Raw genomic sequence first — 17,771 nt, 5'->3', positions numbered from 1 at the left:
TGCTAGGCTTTTGTTTATTTCTAGCCAAAATCCCCCAGGATTTATGCAACTCAGTGTATTTTCAGCAAAAGTTGTGAAGGAGAGAGCTGAGGAAGAGTGGCTTTCTAAAGCAGAGACAGGTTCTAGCCTGTTAGCAGTAGATCTAGAGGTTTAGGTCTTCCTCCTCCTCACAGTTGTTTATACCAAACACCTTCCATCACCCTACTCATGTCTGGGAATATCAGTACACAGCTTTCAAAAGTCTAACCTGCCTATTTATGTATTTAATTCATCTTTCAGCTTCAGTCTGCAAATATGTAGATAAGTAGGAAAGAAATAGCAGCTTGACCCAACACCTGTGCCCATGACCTCCTTGCCACATGAGCCCTGTCTGAGGTAAGGTTGGGGTTCTTTTCTCTGTTTAAAGGTGGTTTCACACTCTACACTGAACCTGGTGGGTGAAAATTTGTCATTCCAACAACAGTAGCATGAAAGAGAGGATCTGTGAGAAGCCTGCTTTGAAACGGCAATTTCTGGTCTTTCTTCCCTCAGTTTTTGTTAATTTGGTGCCCTTGCCTTATATATCTCTAGGGGAAAAAAATATGGGTCTGATTGTATCCAATATTATCTCAGTTGCTTAATTGTTATGTCATTTATTGTGCATGACACAGCTTACTGGAATTCAAATGACCACCAGTAAACTTTCAAATAGATTGGGTTCTCCAGGTGAGCTGCTATCCTGAATGAATTATAGTGGGTGTTCATGGTAGTCATGGAACTTAAACTGTGGGAGAAAAAGGATATGAGTAAGGCTCCTAATTTGAGCAGTAATACAAGAGATAGCAGTGGCCTTTTGTGACTCATAACAACATGGGTTATGACTTCAGGAATCAACCAAAAGCTGTGGCTCAGTCCCAGAGGGTTAAGTTTTCCCACTGCTGCATATCCTCACACCAAGCCATCTTTAATCTTTTGGTGTGACTGACAAAAGAGTAAATTGCGCAATTCTGTTGTTTTGGGATGAAATGTGCTTAATGATACCTTGACCTGTGATCTCTGGGATGAAAGAAAATTAGGTCAATTATTAATTTATGTGGGGTTCTTTCCTCGAGAAGTGACAAAAAAGCCCTCTTTAAGTTGTTTGAATTATTTCCTTTTTCTTCATACAGTCAGTGTTAAATGAGAGAAATAATTTGACCAACTGGTTTTCAATTTCTCATCAAAAGTAAATGAAAGTGCGGATTGATTTTGACTTAAATAGGGAAAGAGCAGCACTCACATTTTTACTTAGCTTTTTTGATTTGTTTTCTTTTTTCATACAGGATTGAATAAGTATTAAAATGTACTTTTGTACTAAACACAGAATTTTACTTATAACTTTTTTATTCTCAACTTTACAACTATATTTTGCAGCTTTGTTTTTCTATTCACAGTCCAAAAGAGAATCAGACAAAATGTAGTTTTCAAACTGGCAGAGCAGGCCTACTTACAGCATTTCATTGAGAGACTATAAAAGTCTATCAAACCATGAACTCTGCATCCTTTTACAAATATTTTATTTTACTCACTTCCTGTAAGCAAAATATGCAAAACAAAATAAAAAATGCTCATCAAAATGAAATGTATGCTATTGAGTCATAACTGTCAAACGAGCAGGTCTTTCCTTTTGATGATTGAAATAATTGACTTTGCTAAAATGAACATTCACATGTAAGTGGTGGTTGCTACAGGATGTTCGTTTCAATTATGACCCTGAAGCAGGACACCAAGAGATAAAGTGACCTGGTTTTAATAGGTTTTCATCCCTCCCTCTCCACGAGTACAAGATATCAGAGCACTGTCTAATATGTACTTTTTAATTTAAAGTTTGTGTTTGGTAATTTTGAGCATCTCCTTTCTCCAAGGCCAAAGCTCCAATCAGTACAGTGAGCTCAGAACAAAACTGAAAACTGTGCCTATACTTGCTGCAGATCTATCTGTGACTTTTATAGGCTTTGTTTCCTTTCTCTGAGCCAGGTTTCACCTGATGTTTATCTCCTATTTAATTGAAAAATATGTTGAGGGCAGGAAAAAAATGTAGCCTTGCACTAACAGTCATTTCCCAAGGCCACCACTTTGTCCCAGTGGAAAGGCAGGTATCCTCCAGAGCTGAGGGCTGTTTGGGTTTGGTTCTTGGCACCCAGCAGAATTATCTGAGTTGAGCAGATCAGAGGATAGAAACTGAGCAAGGAACTTCTGCTCTTGGGCCACTGATGGATGTCTTTGTTCACCTATAAAAAAAGCAGCCCTTTGGAGAGCAGAACAGGAAAATCATCCAGTGCAGTATGAGAATCCGACAGCACTGGGGAATGAATGGCCCTTTTACAGTCAGGAGATCCAAAATAAAACCTGCAGCTGTGCAGCCAGGAACTCCACTGTACAGCAGCAAGGAACACAGGACAATTCAGGGCGCTGTTCCACACCAGCCTTAATCCCATCTAACTGGCGGCTCTCACACGTTGATCTCCCCTCCAAATAAATTACTTTTCCATTGGATCAGTGAGTCATACTCCAGAAACAGAGGGAATGACTAAATCTAATATGAGGAAAGGGTGAGGAACACGTCAGTGGAGTTAAGAGGGGAAAGGAGACAGAATTAAACCATCACTTTTGGCAGTGGCACACAGTTTGATGAAATTAGGCACAACATGAAACTGCCTCCAGAGAGCTTGGGTAAATTGGAGATCTTTTAGAAAAAAAATAATATGAAGCCTCTTGCTATGAGGAGTAAGTAATAGTTCAGTTTTGAGGTATTTTTACTAAAGGGAGAAAAATCATACAGTTTTTTTAGTGAAGAATTACATCTTGGGGGAAAAAAAAATTACCCATATCAGGCTAGAAATTTTACTTTTCCACGGGGATTTTTACTAACACCTGACCTGTTCAAGCAGTTTAGGTCTTATTTCCTATCAGTTTAGGCTGACCCTGACATACACCTGCAACAGCTGTTTCTGAATTTTATCAAACTGAGTTTAGTAAAGGTGAATGTTAATTTGTTGTTGTTGTAAATAGGCTCATACAATATTTAATGTCCTGTTTGAACTCCTTTTCTTCGTCTTCCCTATTCATTGCTTTTTGCTGCAATTATTGCTCTCTGGAAGACCTTCACTGTTTCATTTTTGTGCCGTTTTATTTTTTTCTTCATGGCACTGTCGGGTAGCAAGGTTTTTTATAACTCGGACCTTTTTCCTGCAGAGGGACAGCGCGATCCATCCAAGGCTCCCATCCATCTGGTGAGGCACAGACAGCAGCTGACATTGGGGCAGGTTTGTAAGTAGAGCACTGAGAGCAATTAGCATTTGAATTAAAGCTACCTGTGGATAACAACAGGTGATTACCCTATTTAACAGCTGTTAAGTGGTGTTATTTGCCAGCTATAGACCACAGACTGAGTGAGTTGTATGCATACAAATGGGAGTTACTGTGAATACAAACGAAGGACGTTAATTAAATAATACTTTTAAAATTGCAATTGTGAAATATAGAGGTCGACTCAAAACAGGTAACCGGTAGCAAAAGAAAGGGTTTTGGAAGTGTTTTAGAATGCAGGACAGCAACTTCATAAGGGCTAAACTCCTATGTTTTGGCAGTCAGCGTTTTGTTCTAGAAGCAGAAAAGCAAAGCTTGCTATTACACTGATTCAGCTTCTGGCAAAAAGAGAAAATAGTAAGAAATTAAAGCACATAAGATTATTTTCTCCTTCTGTTTTATCTCTGCATTTCCAACAAGGCTTAATCAACCTGAGTGTTCTTTGGAAAGTACAGCACTGTTCCCTCTGTACATGCCCACTTGCCTCCGTGCATATGTGGGAGAAGCTGCTGCGCTACCCCGCTCCCTTATGTGCTGGGGGCGGCTGAATGTCTTTTTTGAACATTTGTGTAGCATATGGCTGTGCAACGTCCTCTTAAATCCGTGTGGGGTCTGTACCACGGTTCTGCTTCGTGTATTGCTGCAGAATATCTTACTGACTCTGGCTGCCCCTTTTCTGCAGACGTTCTCCTTTGCTCGAAAGTTTTTCCTGTGAACCCCTTCTCCAAGGGCATGGATTTTCAATGACCTTGTTTTAAGACCTCCCAAGGCATGTGAAGGGAATGTATCTACCAAGAAGGCCTGATTAGATTTCTGCTTTGAGTATTTGCTTGCATTCTACAAGCAGAATTATTTTATCAGTGATGATTGGTCTCATCGCTGCTCCAGGACTGCTGGAGTTCTGTGTAAGTGCAACTGTCACAAATTACAAGATGAACTTCTTCCCTGTGGCACAATTATCTATTGAGTTAAAAAGCTCTCGTGACTGGTGTGTGCACGTTTTCATTGCATTGAATAGAAGAGTCCAATTAATATGCATAAAGATGTAAGAATTCAGTGCTTCCAGAGTACAGGAATGCAGGATAAATATTACAGCTTAGAAGGGATCACTGTTTTTTATTAATGAGAGCTGCCTGATTAAAGCATTTGCTGTTCTAGGTATTTAAACTGAAACTAAATGCCCGTTAACTGTCTGATTCTGGCCAATTGCACGCTACATCCAGCTAGAAAAATATGATACTGACAACCTTATTTAACTGGAATTTGATGTGGTTCAGAACAGAATCCATCTGCTATTAAGAGGCTCATAATGACTTACAGAATTTTAAGTTAAAGCACCATAACCCCTCCATCATAGCTGCACTGCAGATGGCTTGGACTGTTTACAAATAAGCCCTATGCCATCAAAGCAGTTATTTGAATAATGTTTAGTGAGGGCTGGTTATATAAACACCTTCAAGTATGTCTTTTTGGTAGGGTTGCTCAGGGATCATAATCTCAGTAACAGTGATGCTCTCCCATTCTTCCCTGACTTTAGGCCAGAGACAAGATCTGTATCTGAGGGCAGACTCTTTTTATATACGTAAAATATACATTGCTCCTCTTTTCTTAATTCTTTTGATATCAGGCAGGAAATGATATATTTTTTGCAGAAAGCTTCCTGTCACAAGAATCTTGAACAGTTGCAGAAATTTGCTGCCAACAAACCAGTACTTTCTAAAGCCACCCATCCTAAAATAGTGCCAAATTAGCACTAGTACACTAGTACAGCCACTTTTCAGCAAGTCCTGAGCTTTTGTGCTGGCCAGTTTATTTAACTTTATTTTACAGCTGCAGGACACTTACCCACTGTGTGCAGCATGCTTGCTATCAGCACCTGGGCATCTTGACTTGTTTCAACATTAGTGTGATAAGCACCATTTATCTTTTTTCCTTTTGCCTCCCATGTTGGGTGACGGGTATCTTGGGTGAACAGGAGGTCTCCAGCTGTAGGAAGAGCAGTAACATAATGAAAAGAGGTGAGTATTCAGCACAGACAGGCCAGCTGAGATAGGCAGGGTATAAGACATGCTGGTCCCGTATCTGGGAAAGAAAAGCCTTGCAAAGCCCCAGGATAGCATTCCTAAAGCAGCTCTCCGTGGGGAGCATGTGGCTCTTGACAGTGCCTCCCCATGGCACGGTGGGATTGATTGAATCCATCCTGCCTTTCTGATGCCTCCTTCCTTCTAATCTATATCTGACAGGATTATTTCACACAATACAAACCCAAATGTGTCTATTTAAAGATAACCAGATAAAGTAAAAATATATCTAGAGACAGCTTGAGATTTTTTTTTTAATTAGAAAAGAATGGTTTAAAGTGCAGAGAGAATAACAGTGTGTTCTCGATCAGGGACAGGCATTAGCTTCAATATCTGATTAATCAGTGTCTAAAGTGAGGATTTTGTTGTTTGGTGTAGACTTAAAGCTGTTCCCTACCCAGGACAGAAAGCCATTTGTCTCTAAAAACTCATGAGACAAAGGAACCCTCAAAATAAACTTGTTGTCTTGCAAAAATATGTGAAAGATTTTTTTTAGAAGTACAGTGTTTCAACACTGTGACTGATAAAAGCTCTTAAAAAGATTGTCATTTCTGTCAGCCATACATCCACATGACCTGCAAATGTGCAAAGCTGATTCATAAACTTAGTTTTTTCTTAATTATGACATTAGGCTGCAAGGGAAATTATAGTGTGTTGTAAATATTTTGATTTGCTCTCTGTTGTTGTGTTTGGCACATCTATCATGAGCAAAATATAGAAAATGCAGGTTCATATTAACTAACAAATTACTAATATATGAAAGAGATATGGCAGTGGTGGTACTTTATTAGAGCCGCAAATCTTTTTTTTATTATTATTTTAGCTCGAAAACCTAATAAATAAAGGATGAAAGAAACATCACCTAATTAAGGTCCTGCATTGTGGTGCTAGAACTACTGATAGAATAGCTATTTAACAAGATTGTAATGAATGTTCAATTGTTACAGCTTTGGAAGGTGTTACACAGTGGTTTCATATATTATTTCTTTTTTTCATAATTTCTTTAAACAATGCTTAATATCAGTCATGTTTGTGTTCAATTGTTTCCAATATTTTACAGGAAAGAAGAAGGCTCCAACACAGGTTTTCATTATTTGAAATTTACCATCCCAATGAATTTGATAAGTGAGAAAACTAAACCTTATTAAGCCACTGCTTTTTTTTTCCACAATGGTTATAATAAATAATTCTAGCAATAAATTAACTAAACTTTGTTAGTAAATAATACAGGGAATGCATCAAACTGAGGAGGATTAAGTGTTCCTTTCAGAATAGAGACGCATTCTTCAATGTTCAGATGCCCAGGGGTAATGTTTAATTAACCCACTCAGTTATAAATTCGTGCAGACAATTCTTCATCATTATAAAACCCATAGTGGAAAATGCTTCAGAAATTATCCTCTCTCAGACCCCAGCTAATATTAACTTGCCAATTGTTTCATCAGAAAACCGTTGCAAATAAGAATGGTTAAGGGCTCTGGGGGTCCTTGGAATATTTTTATGTTCATTTGCTGCTGGTCTATGTTATCAGAGACTTGTCAAGCAAATCATCATCTTGTCCAGACTCATGGATTGGTTCTACATAGTTCTTCCCTCCCCTTCTTTGCTCATTCTGCACATGATGCCCGGCCCTTCCTGTACCCAAGTGCCCATCAGTGAGATATTTGCTATTGATACTCACACCAGACATGGCCATCAGGGCAGAGCTGTGCCACAAGAGCACAACCTGGGGACATAAACCAGCTATGAACCAGACGTGTCTTGGCCATTTGGTAGATTTTTGATATGCAAGACTACACCAAAGTTGTTGCCATAATTTAGAAATACCCTTTGGATAGTGTGAGCTGGTCATGTTGACATGATATGTAACTGTTGACTGTTATTAAAGCTGGTTTAATATGGGAAGGAGGTAGACAGAAAGAAAAGAACTCTCTTGTGTCCACTTGTTGCTTTCCTGAACTACCTAGAGCCTGCTGTTTAAATAAAATCTAATCCAAACTGGGCAAAGTGCATTTGGTGTTCCCTGTTGCAACCTTCCAGAATCTTTAAACCATCACCTCTTGTGGTTCACTGAATACCTGAATGAATTATTTTCAACTGATTTGGCACCTCTTCAAAGGAACAGATGGTTCTGTCTCTACTGCAAAAGCAATAACTGCAGCAACAACAAAATAATCTGTGATTCTTCCTGGAACCTATTTAAATATAAGGGAGAGCTCTTTGACCATCTTACATTCTTGACAATTACCTCAAGGAAGAAATATATTTCCAAAGAAAACCACATTATAATTTTCTAAACAAAGTATCATATCTATGGAGCAGTTGTCTGAGACTGAGAGAGACTGAACTCTTATGGATGAGTTTCTAATAGTACCTCCCCAGCAGTACAGCAGCTGGAAGGAGAGAGGTTTTGAAAACATGGTGTTGAGGGACTTTACCAAAGCTAAAAATAAACTAATATATGTTACAAAGAAAATGGTAGAAGAAGAAGAAAATGAGGACTAAGCTCACAGAAGCACAAATGATGTGATTAGGAGTATGCAGCAAAAACAGAACAGATTTCAAATAGCCAAAAATTGTCCAGGCTACCACCTACTTTCTTTTAGAGAATGTTTTTACTGGTCATGGTCTAGAAGTTATAAACCAGTATGCAGTGTATTTTTGGAATGGGATTCTCTTGAATTTGCCTTTTAATCTCTAATATTTCAGCATAGGAAAAGCAATATAATTGACAAAGTAATTTTCTGCTATTATTGAAAAAGAAATAATCAGATATATAAGATTAACATTAGGGATAAAGCCATAAATAGTCCTCATTGTATTAAATACATGCTCTTTTGAAAGTTTTAGGGGAATAGATATATAAAAAAGTGACATTCATTAAAAAGAAAACCTTTCCCTGTACAGACTAGCTGTCAAACATTAATATGAAATCTCATTTTTTCTACACATTTCTATTTTTAAATCCCAAGTAAATTCTGCAGAATATTACTATGTTACAGAAGAGATAATCTTCTGCATACAAAGACCTGTGCCAGTGTCAGTTTTCTGTCTTTTCTAGGCAACTCTAATTATTGGGATTGTGCTACAGAAGAAATATTTGGAGAGCTACTTTAGCTGAGACAGTACTTAAACACATTTAGTTGCTGTGCCTTGTCTTTTCAGCTGCTTTTAGCCTGTGCTGTCCCTTCTGTTCAGATGGTCAATAGAGCAGGGAGAGGATCCTGCTTAAACTCAGCATGCTGAGGACTTTTCTTCTGGTCATTTTCCAGCTAGATTTGATTCTTGATCTAGTCCATTGCATGGGTCTGATGATGAGAGTGCTGCATGTGGGGGGGCGTAACTCCTAATGAGCACAGAGCCTCTAATTTAGCTCTGCTAGAGAGTAAATGCATGTCAGGCTATGGCTGGCATGGATAAATGTGTTTCTTTTCTCCTGAGTCAGGGAGAGCCAGGCTACATGAAGGAATCTTTGCTGGAGCCCCATGGATGTGCATTTACGCTGACGGGAAAGGCTTTGGGGAAGTGGTCTGGATGTCGAGGTGGCTCTCTGAGGCAGATTGCTCCAACAAGCAGGCTGACAGGGCAGGCAATTCCTGCAGTCTGGCAATAAATGTGGTCTGTTCCCTGACTAAGGTACAGCTGGTATTTAACTGAGGGGTTCGAGAGCCCTGAACATCTGTCAGAGAGGCAAACAGGTGGAACCCAGCTGTGGCCACAGTTGCTCTTACAGTTCTTGGATTATATTAAAACCTACGAAAGGCTCCTTAGATTCCCTATGGAAAGCACATTCCTTGTATGTTAACATATTGCCCTCAGCCTGTAGCCTGGCCCCTGCTCTGGGAGGGTTTCATTTTCTGTTTACACAATAAAAGCAATAGCAAGGAGACATGGAAGCACCCCTAGGTTCTAAATAATTGTATTTGCTGAAAGCACACAAGAAGCTTGACTGCACTCTCAGCACTGATCTGACGGATTTCTGACAGCTGCTTTACCCTGATGCATTGAGATCATTCTTGCAGTGTTCACAGGGAACTTACAGGGATATTTTTTTCCTGTGTGATGAAAATGATGACAACAATTAGCAGTCAGCAAACAGCCAATGGCATGATTACAGACACAGGTAGTATTTTGAAATATTTTGTGTGTTGAACAGAGCAATTTTGTTTTCCTTAAGTGCTACTTAAATATTCCTTACATTCGAACATTCCTGGGGGAAAATAAAGCATTATATAAGAAAAAGTTTAAGCATTATATAAGAAAAAGCTTAGTGAGATCAATACAGCTCATCTGTTTACATGATTCTGAGGAGGATATGTTGGGTAAAATACTCTGGGGAAAAGTTCTTTCAGTGAATGTCAAATGATAGAACTTCTATTTCATAATTAGTCATATTTAATTGCTATGAGACCTACATTTAAGCTTACTTTAAGAATCTGTTTTTCTATGGTTTACTGAAGAAAGACCAAAGATATTTTACACACGTGACTTGAGATAAAAGGTTTTTCCAGGACATAGAAAAGGTGATGCAAAATAAAATGCCATTTTTGTCCTCCTTATATGTTCAGTGGTTGACAGTTCTTAGTTTTTTTTATTTGGTACCTTCTATTTTTTGTCATTTTTCTCATTTTTCTAAATGAGTTGTAACTTTCAACCATTTTGTTGTCCATCAAAATCAGAAAACAAAGAAATCTTACTGAGTGAAAACTTTTGATTTTCAGTGCTGCCTGTTCTGCCATTCTTAGTTCAGCCTCAAATTTAGGATCTCTCAGTGGGAGAAGATGGATCTTTGGTGAAGACTGACTTTATCACAGCTTGACAGCACTTTATGATCTGCCTTAGTTTTATTGGCTTTCATGTTTTGTGTTTATTTAGCTGAAAATTGAAAATAAGTTGAAAATTCAAACCAAGTTGCAATCAGAGCTGTAGGATAGATCTGTTGTAGAGTACTACACATTAAGCTCATTTTTCTATATGAATTTCTTTTTAAAAAAAAAAACCCAAAAAAACAACAAAACATTTGACCTCGCTGCTAACGATGATGGTGGACTTGAGGCTCTAAGTGCCTTACTGAGAACACTGGAAAATGCACATAGATAGCCAGATTGAAGGGAAAAATAGCTCTGAAGTCAATCTCTCTATGAGAGACAGCTGAGGCTGCTGGGAATCACCTGTGTAGGCACAAGGGTTTTCCATATTCATAGAACTATGGAATGGCTTGGGTTTGAAGGGACCTTAGAGATCATTCAGTTCCCACCCATGGTCAGGGACACCTTCCTCTATCCCAGCTTGCTCCAAGCCCCATCCAACCTGGCCTTGGACACTTCCAGGGGTGGGGCAGCCACAGCTTCTGGGTAACCTGTGCCAGCACCTCGCCTGTACTGCTTTGTAAATAATCCAGTCTCCCTAAAATCCTGCTGAGTTGAGAAGTACAGTTCATAGAAAAGGAGTATTGGAGGAATGATTTGTAATTAAAAAGGCTTCGCATCAGTGCTGGTTTATTTCCTGGAGTCAGGAAAGCTCTTCTGCACAGGTGTGAAAGGTCCTGCTGTGTCTTTGGGCGATGCTGATACACACGTGGGCTCTTCCTTTTGGTGGAACGGGAAAGCTCTTCACTCCCCCTCTGTCCAGAGGGTTCTCAAAGCTTAGCTTAAACTGCATTTTCAGGCCACTGTAGCCAGTGTCTGTGGGGTTGTTTTAATGGAAATTAGCATCAGTCCCTTACTGAGGGTGAAGCAATCAAACAGAGAAAGGTTCAAGAAGAGAAACAGACATGTAGAACTCTGAAATAATATAAAAGTATTATTTTTTTAAAAGTAATCTTAAGAAGTATTCATTTTTCTGTTAGGTAATAACAAGAACTTTCTCTTGTTTTGATCTGTCGTACCTCAGCTTTAAAAGAAAGGTCTAGCAATTTTCTTCCCCTTTCTCTTACCTATTCCACAACTCAAGTTGTACAGGCTTTTCAAGGTCAAGTGTGCTTTCATGCCTTCAGCATGTTTCTGTTAGGGTGCCATGATGTAGGACTGTGTTTAGCTGATAGTCTTGGACAACTCAATTTGTTGTTTGGTGTTTTACAGAGATGTAAAATGGGACAGTGACATGTCAGGTACATGGCAGGTGTGTTCTGAAGATTTGTCACTAATTATCTGCAGGAAACCGTGGGAACATCATAAGAAGTTTCATGTTTAACTTTTAATGTGTTGCAGATTGTTGAAGGAAATAAAGGGGACCAGACAGAAGGGCAAGGAGGTGGGAATTTCTGTGATGAGTACTGCTGCTTTCACTTGTCTATGCCTGCTTTGTGTCTTGCCTAATTAGCTCATATTTAATCTCTTGGAGCAAAGAGTTCCCAGCTCCAAGTTTGTCCATGACAATCACAGTGAGATCCTGCTAGGGGACTGTTCCAGCAGTGATAACTGTTTTCAGTGTCACATGTCTTTTTCTTTTTTTCCTAATGAAAATGCGCAAATTAAAGACCATAACTGGGATGTTTACAGCTGCAACATGGTGAACAAACAGATAAGGTAATTTTACCCCTTCTGTTAGTTACCAAAGCAACACTATAAAGATCCTTTTAATTTAGTTTAGTGCTGTGAAGATTAAAGCTTAATTAAAATGGTGATATTAAAAAAAAAATTGAAACCTGAAACAGCATAGGAAAAATAGCAAGATGTAATTATGGTCCAGTGAATGCTTATCACTTGTTATGAAGCTTTAGAGAAAAGGCATTTTTTTCTCTCTATTGAGAATAATTTTATTCTGATCATAAATTTGAATGACCGGAACAACCTAGGATCATAGCTGTTTATAAATTAATAAGGACAGTTGGAAGGAATGCATTATTCTACTCATAAAAAAGGGGATACTTAGTTTTCCTTTGCTGGTACATTTCCTAAAAAAATTCTCTTTCATAGTCATGAGGGAGAAAGACCCTATGAAGACAAAAGAATTTCCTGTATTCTAGTATTTCACATGGCTTGCGTAGAAATTCAGCTATTTAGTATTAAATGATCTCTTGCTTTCAAATTGTTTAGTAAACATACCCTATTGTGAATTTGGAAGGTGTTAGATTTTCAAATGGTTTTAACTGGCACCACTTCTTTTTATCAACAGCTACACTGATTTGTACTGGGTGAAAAGATATGTGAAGGACTCAGTGTGATATAATTATTAGAGATTCCTCCAGGAATATGACTTTTGTTGGCTAGTTAAACTTTTTTTTTTTGGCCAGATTCCTCCTAATGAGTTTAAAATCATTGTGGGGAAGCCATACAGTTGCCCAGTAGAAGGCAAACCAGGACATGAGACAATATTCTTTCACTGCAAAATTCCAAGTAGAATGAGCAGGAGCACTGGAGAAAGAGCAGTTCCAGCTTGTCAGCTTTGTTGAGAGGTATCTTTCCACAGGCTTCCAGAAGTGAGCTGGTGAGATGCCATAGCTGGTGCTCTGGAGAAGTAGCTCCAAATACCACAGGACTAAAAATGCCCTTTTACACGCTCCCTCTGTTCATCTGCTCAAGCATTTTAAAACTCCTGTTAACTACGTATCACACATTACTTCTGGGCACAGAATCATTAGGAAAATTAGACATTTAGCCTTGCATCAAAGCAGCATTATATTTATACTATACAGTGATGACTGCTGTTGAGACACAACTCAGCCTGGTAACTTGACTCTTTGCCCCAGGATGCTGTGGAAAGCAAAAGGTCACTGGACTTCAAGAACAAACATGGAAAATGAATCCACTGAGATGGCTGAAACTGTGCCTGGCCCTGGATGTCTGTATACTGCAAAGGACTGGAGGATGGGGGAGCACACAGGTGATGTATTTCATCATTCTGCCCTGTTCCTGGAGTCTTTCCTGATAACATGTTTCACCCACTGCTGGAGAAAAGATATATTGCCTGTAGTTTTGGTCAGGTCCTGTACAACACTTCTGATACCAAACAATTCTGGCAAACAAAAATTTTAGGTTTAAAAATATTGCCTTTCTTTTCCTAAACAAGGTGCAAATGAATTTCCTGGCTTCCAGGCTGTCATATACATACATACATACATACATACATATATATGTGAGTTCTCCACAGGTCTGCAACTCAGTTAGTTATTTCAGGATACATTTTTGTTTTGGTTAGCAAGTATAAATCTCTCTGATGGTGTATTATAAATCTCTCTGGTGCTGTTGCTGCAAAACTTAAAACCCTTTTAACCAGGTAGCACTCCAGGAAACTCTCCCGCACCCACCAGCTTGGATCACTGTCTTTGAGGAACTGTAGATAATGGGCACATGAAGGGCTGTACAATTTAGTATCATCCTGGAGCAAGTGCAGTTAAAAATTATAATCAAATATAATTGCAGTCTTAAGAAAAGTGAAGTATTTTTCTTCACAAAGAATTACTAGTCTCTTATATATGTTTTCAGAAAAAAAAAAAGAAAAAGCCATGGAAATTTATTCTAGAATGCCATTGTACAATTTACCCTGCCAGGGGCTCAGGCTATTTATGTTTTTGACTGCACTGTCTTCACTAAACTTAAAAAAATATATCAATTACCATGGTAACCACTGCATCGCACAATAAAACCTTGTATACACCACTTACATCTTTAAAGAGGCAGAGTCTGGGATGAAATGGTAGTCTTCATTTTTTAACAATAATATTTTTCTTAGAAAATGCTTCTTTTGTTGTTTTATCAATAAATTATAAATTTGCATTTAAAAGCAGCATATACAAAAGAGCATCTAAAATAATTTTGTCTTAAGAATGTTAAATTTATGAGAGCTGTTCATGCAGGTGAGATCACTGAGCTGTAAGGGATGGTAGAGAATGGGTGTGAGATGACAATACTCTTTAGTTCTTTCTGTTAATTCTCCTATGCACTATTTCTTCATTTTACAATTTTTATTGCAGTACAGTGTGGATATCACAAGAAGGTCACACTGGTCACATATATTTATATATGCCCGCTATATATATGGGGCTCCATTTTCAAACTGATTTTTACAGGTATCATCCTGTGGAAAAAAAAAAGTGGAAGCCATTCCATCTGTCTCCAACTTTTTAATAAAGCTTGATAATTTCATATGAGAGCACTTAGCCCTTTGATAATGCTGCTCATTTCTCACCTCTCAGTTCACATGGAACACCCACATCGCAGAGCTGCTCTGTGTGCAAGTAGGAAGCGTCACAGGGAGCTGACATAGGAAAGCTTGGAGGCAGAGCACTGTTGGTTTGCCTGGCTGCTGCTTTGGGCTCTACCAGGGCTGTTAGAGAGCATCAGGATTTCAGAGCTGAATATTCCTGTCTGCATCAAACAGCTGGGGGTCTATTCCGGGTAGCACCAGTGAGTTATACAATTATTTTTGTGATTCAAACTAGATCTAAGGCAAAGAGCAAGGATCCTATCTGACATCTGGGAGAAGTCTGACATTTTGAATTAGTCCCATGCATTCCATTGAAGTGCCATGCATGCACTGTGCCTGTGGCTTTAGAGTGTGACCATATCCTTCTGCCATATCATGCAAAGTTTCTGGCAAAGCTCTGTGTTGGTGTAGCCCTGGTCATGCTGGAATCAGTTTCCCACTGAAATAAGCAGAATCTGAGACTCCCTCTCCCTGCACTCTGGAAATTCTTCATTTTTCTGGTAAGCAGAGATGTTTACTAATATTTAGCTTTCAGCAATTTTTTAAATGACTGAATTATAAAACCAGGAAATATGAGTTTATAATGAAAATGACAGCACCACATTAAAAATAGCAGGAGCAGTGGGTACAGTAATGTTATCCTTGCTTTGGTTTTAATTCCTTCTCCAAATGAGCTCTGCTTCCTGCAGCACTGGAGGTAAAGAATCTGAGCACCTGATGCTCTGACCCTGCCATGTGTGGGTGTGTGCCTGCTCCCTTGCTGTCTCAGCACACAGCTGAATTTTGAGCTATGCTGCACCACTCCAAGTGGGAGGGGAGAGGCAAGAAACAAAGGGATGGGATGTAGTTATCGAGGGATTAAATGTTTCCTTTTTTTTAATTAGTTATATAACAAGGAAATTACGATAATTTGACTTGTATTCTCATTTACATACATGTAACCAACTAAGTAAGAAAAGCCCAAACTCCTGTTTCTGGAAAAACGAAAGATCTTTCCTTTTTGTCCTGGTACCTGCAGCCTTTGCATTATTTTGCATTTTTCTGCAGTGCTGCTTGTCTTTTTGGGTAATCTGAGTATGTCTCAGCTTCCATCTAGTGCATAATCATCTCAGGGCTAATGGATGTAGGATAATCTCCCACAATTTAAAATATTTCTGGTTAACTAAAATTTTTGGGGTTGCAGTAGTGATGTCTGGGTGAAGTTTAACAGCCTGGGACAGTGTGGAGGGCAGAGCAGCCACCAGCAACAGTGCCTTTGAGGGAGGGCACTTTGGAAGTGTTGAAAGTTTCACTTTACACTTCCTTCTGTCCCCATTTCCCTCATCCTTTCATCTGCATGTGCCTATCTTCTGTCAGGAGCTTATCTGACTGAATGCTGGGTGGAAGATTAGGAAATGAGTAAATTAATGTTATTTAAATATCTGTTTTAACAGAGTGTCACATATCTAAACACAGGGGTGGGATTTCATTGCACCCGCCACTGATTCTGGATGTGCAGGGGATTGCTGTGTCCATCAAGGCAATCCTTTACAATTAGTCATTCTTGACTGAAAGTTATTATTATGAGAGCTGCTAATGAATTACTTTTTGAAAGTCATTCTAATGTCAGAGTGTGGAGGGCTGTGAAAGTAAAGGAAAAGTTTGCCTAATGAAACTGGAAGAGAATAGTGGAGTCAAGGGAAATAAAATACTCATGGATTAAGCTGGAGGACAAGAGATAGTAAAAGTAAAATGAGGGAAGACTACGAATTGAAAGGAGTGCAGAAAAGTTGAGACATAAACAGAGACAAGCTGTGGGCTGAAGAAAGAGAGGTGGTTACATTTCTTCAGCAAACTTCCTAAAAATGTCAAAGGGCAGTGAGAAAGGAAGGACCACTTTGCATAACACGCTGCTCCTTAGAGCAGTGCAATTTATCCCAGCATTAGAAATATTTTAAGTATATTTAAGTATTTTAAATAACAGTTTACATTACTATGGCAACCATGTAAACTGGCCACTTTCGTTCTCTACTCCAAAATAAAAGGGCATAAAATCCCCAAACATTTTTCTGCATCTCACGTAGCCCTATAACCCCCTTGTGAATTAGTTCATGGTGGTTACAATTAAGAGTTTCTCATTGGCCCTTGCCACTTGTCTATTCTACTTTTGTTTCTTTTCACCTGAAATATCTCCCTCAGAGGCAGGATCTCATTAATCACTGTCTTTCCCAGTAGAATAACTCGACTGATTTTCAGAGATTACCTGTAACATGTAAGTAACACATTGACAAATGAGCCCTTGAAATTCCATGCTTAATCTCTGTGGTGAAATACCATTTCTGTTAATATTGCAGTTTCTTCACTTTAGATAATTGCACCTTTCTTGATTGTCAGATATTCAGTGAAATAAGTGGGAGGAGAAGAATGACTGTAACTGAATCATTTGTGAAATGACATTCCCTTTCTTCTCCTCCCCAATTACACCACCTTTATGACACAACATAGAGAAAATGATGCTTTCCTATCCAAGGGAGAGGAATAAGTTGACTGACATAAGGTTGACATTCACAGCCCCAGTATCTGACTGCTGACCACGTCAGCCAGAACGAGTCTCAGTCCCTACACAGGATGGTTTTTCAAGTATTTTCAAAATAAATAAGAAAATATTGAATGAATCCTTTAAATGCCACTGATTGTATTAACAAGCAGTAGCTTTGGATCCAGCCTTTTCTCTTCTGCTCAGGACTATGTTTCCTCTGGCCAGCCCATGCCCACGGCAGTGACTGGTGAAAAAGAAACAGTTTTTTTGTTGTTGATATTATAATTTAAGAACAGTGTTACATCTCTATACTTTTAATGGATGGTCCTCTTTCTAAAAATGATGTATTTAAACAGCTGCTGAATCTTTTATATGCAATTTCTGTGAAAACAATGTCTCCCTGACTGCTTGCCTGTCAGCTCCTATTGTGAGCAATTAGAAAAGGGCAGTGCAAGCAAGTAAAAGCGCTCTGGGTTTTTGAGATCTAATCTTTGTAAGAAAAGGACTTTGAGCTGGGAGCAGTAATGCATTGTGGTGCAGCAGTGCACAAGCAGTAGTACTTTTAAAAATTTTTTTTCTTGTCCTGATTAATTGGTTCAGTGTTAAGTGAGGTAACAGTTTAAAGAACTAACTCATTATGTGAAATTAGTCTGTCTGCTGTGATACTTAAAGTCATCTTGCAACACTCTGGAGCTCAG

General features: G+C 38.8%; 1 long non-coding RNA gene across 1 annotated transcript; it reads left to right on the top strand.

The window, feature by feature from the left end:
- Positions 1 to 282: 282 nt before the first annotated feature.
- On the top strand, positions 283 to 13,298 carry LOC120410492. Its single transcript, XR_005602694.1, has 3 exons — positions 283 to 375; positions 3,214 to 3,284; positions 13,099 to 13,298. It is a non-coding gene; the product is annotated as an uncharacterized LOC120410492 (long non-coding RNA).
- The last annotated feature ends 4,473 nt before the right edge of the window (positions 13,299 to 17,771 follow it).

Source organism: Corvus cornix, chromosome 9 (assembly GCF_000738735.6).
Source record: "Corvus cornix cornix isolate S_Up_H32 chromosome 9, ASM73873v5, whole genome shotgun sequence".
NCBI classification, from domain to species: domain Eukaryota; kingdom Metazoa; phylum Chordata; class Aves; order Passeriformes; family Corvidae; genus Corvus; species Corvus cornix.
The sequence above is the reverse complement of the archived record's forward strand: the minus strand, read 5'-3'. Positions and strand labels throughout refer to the sequence as shown.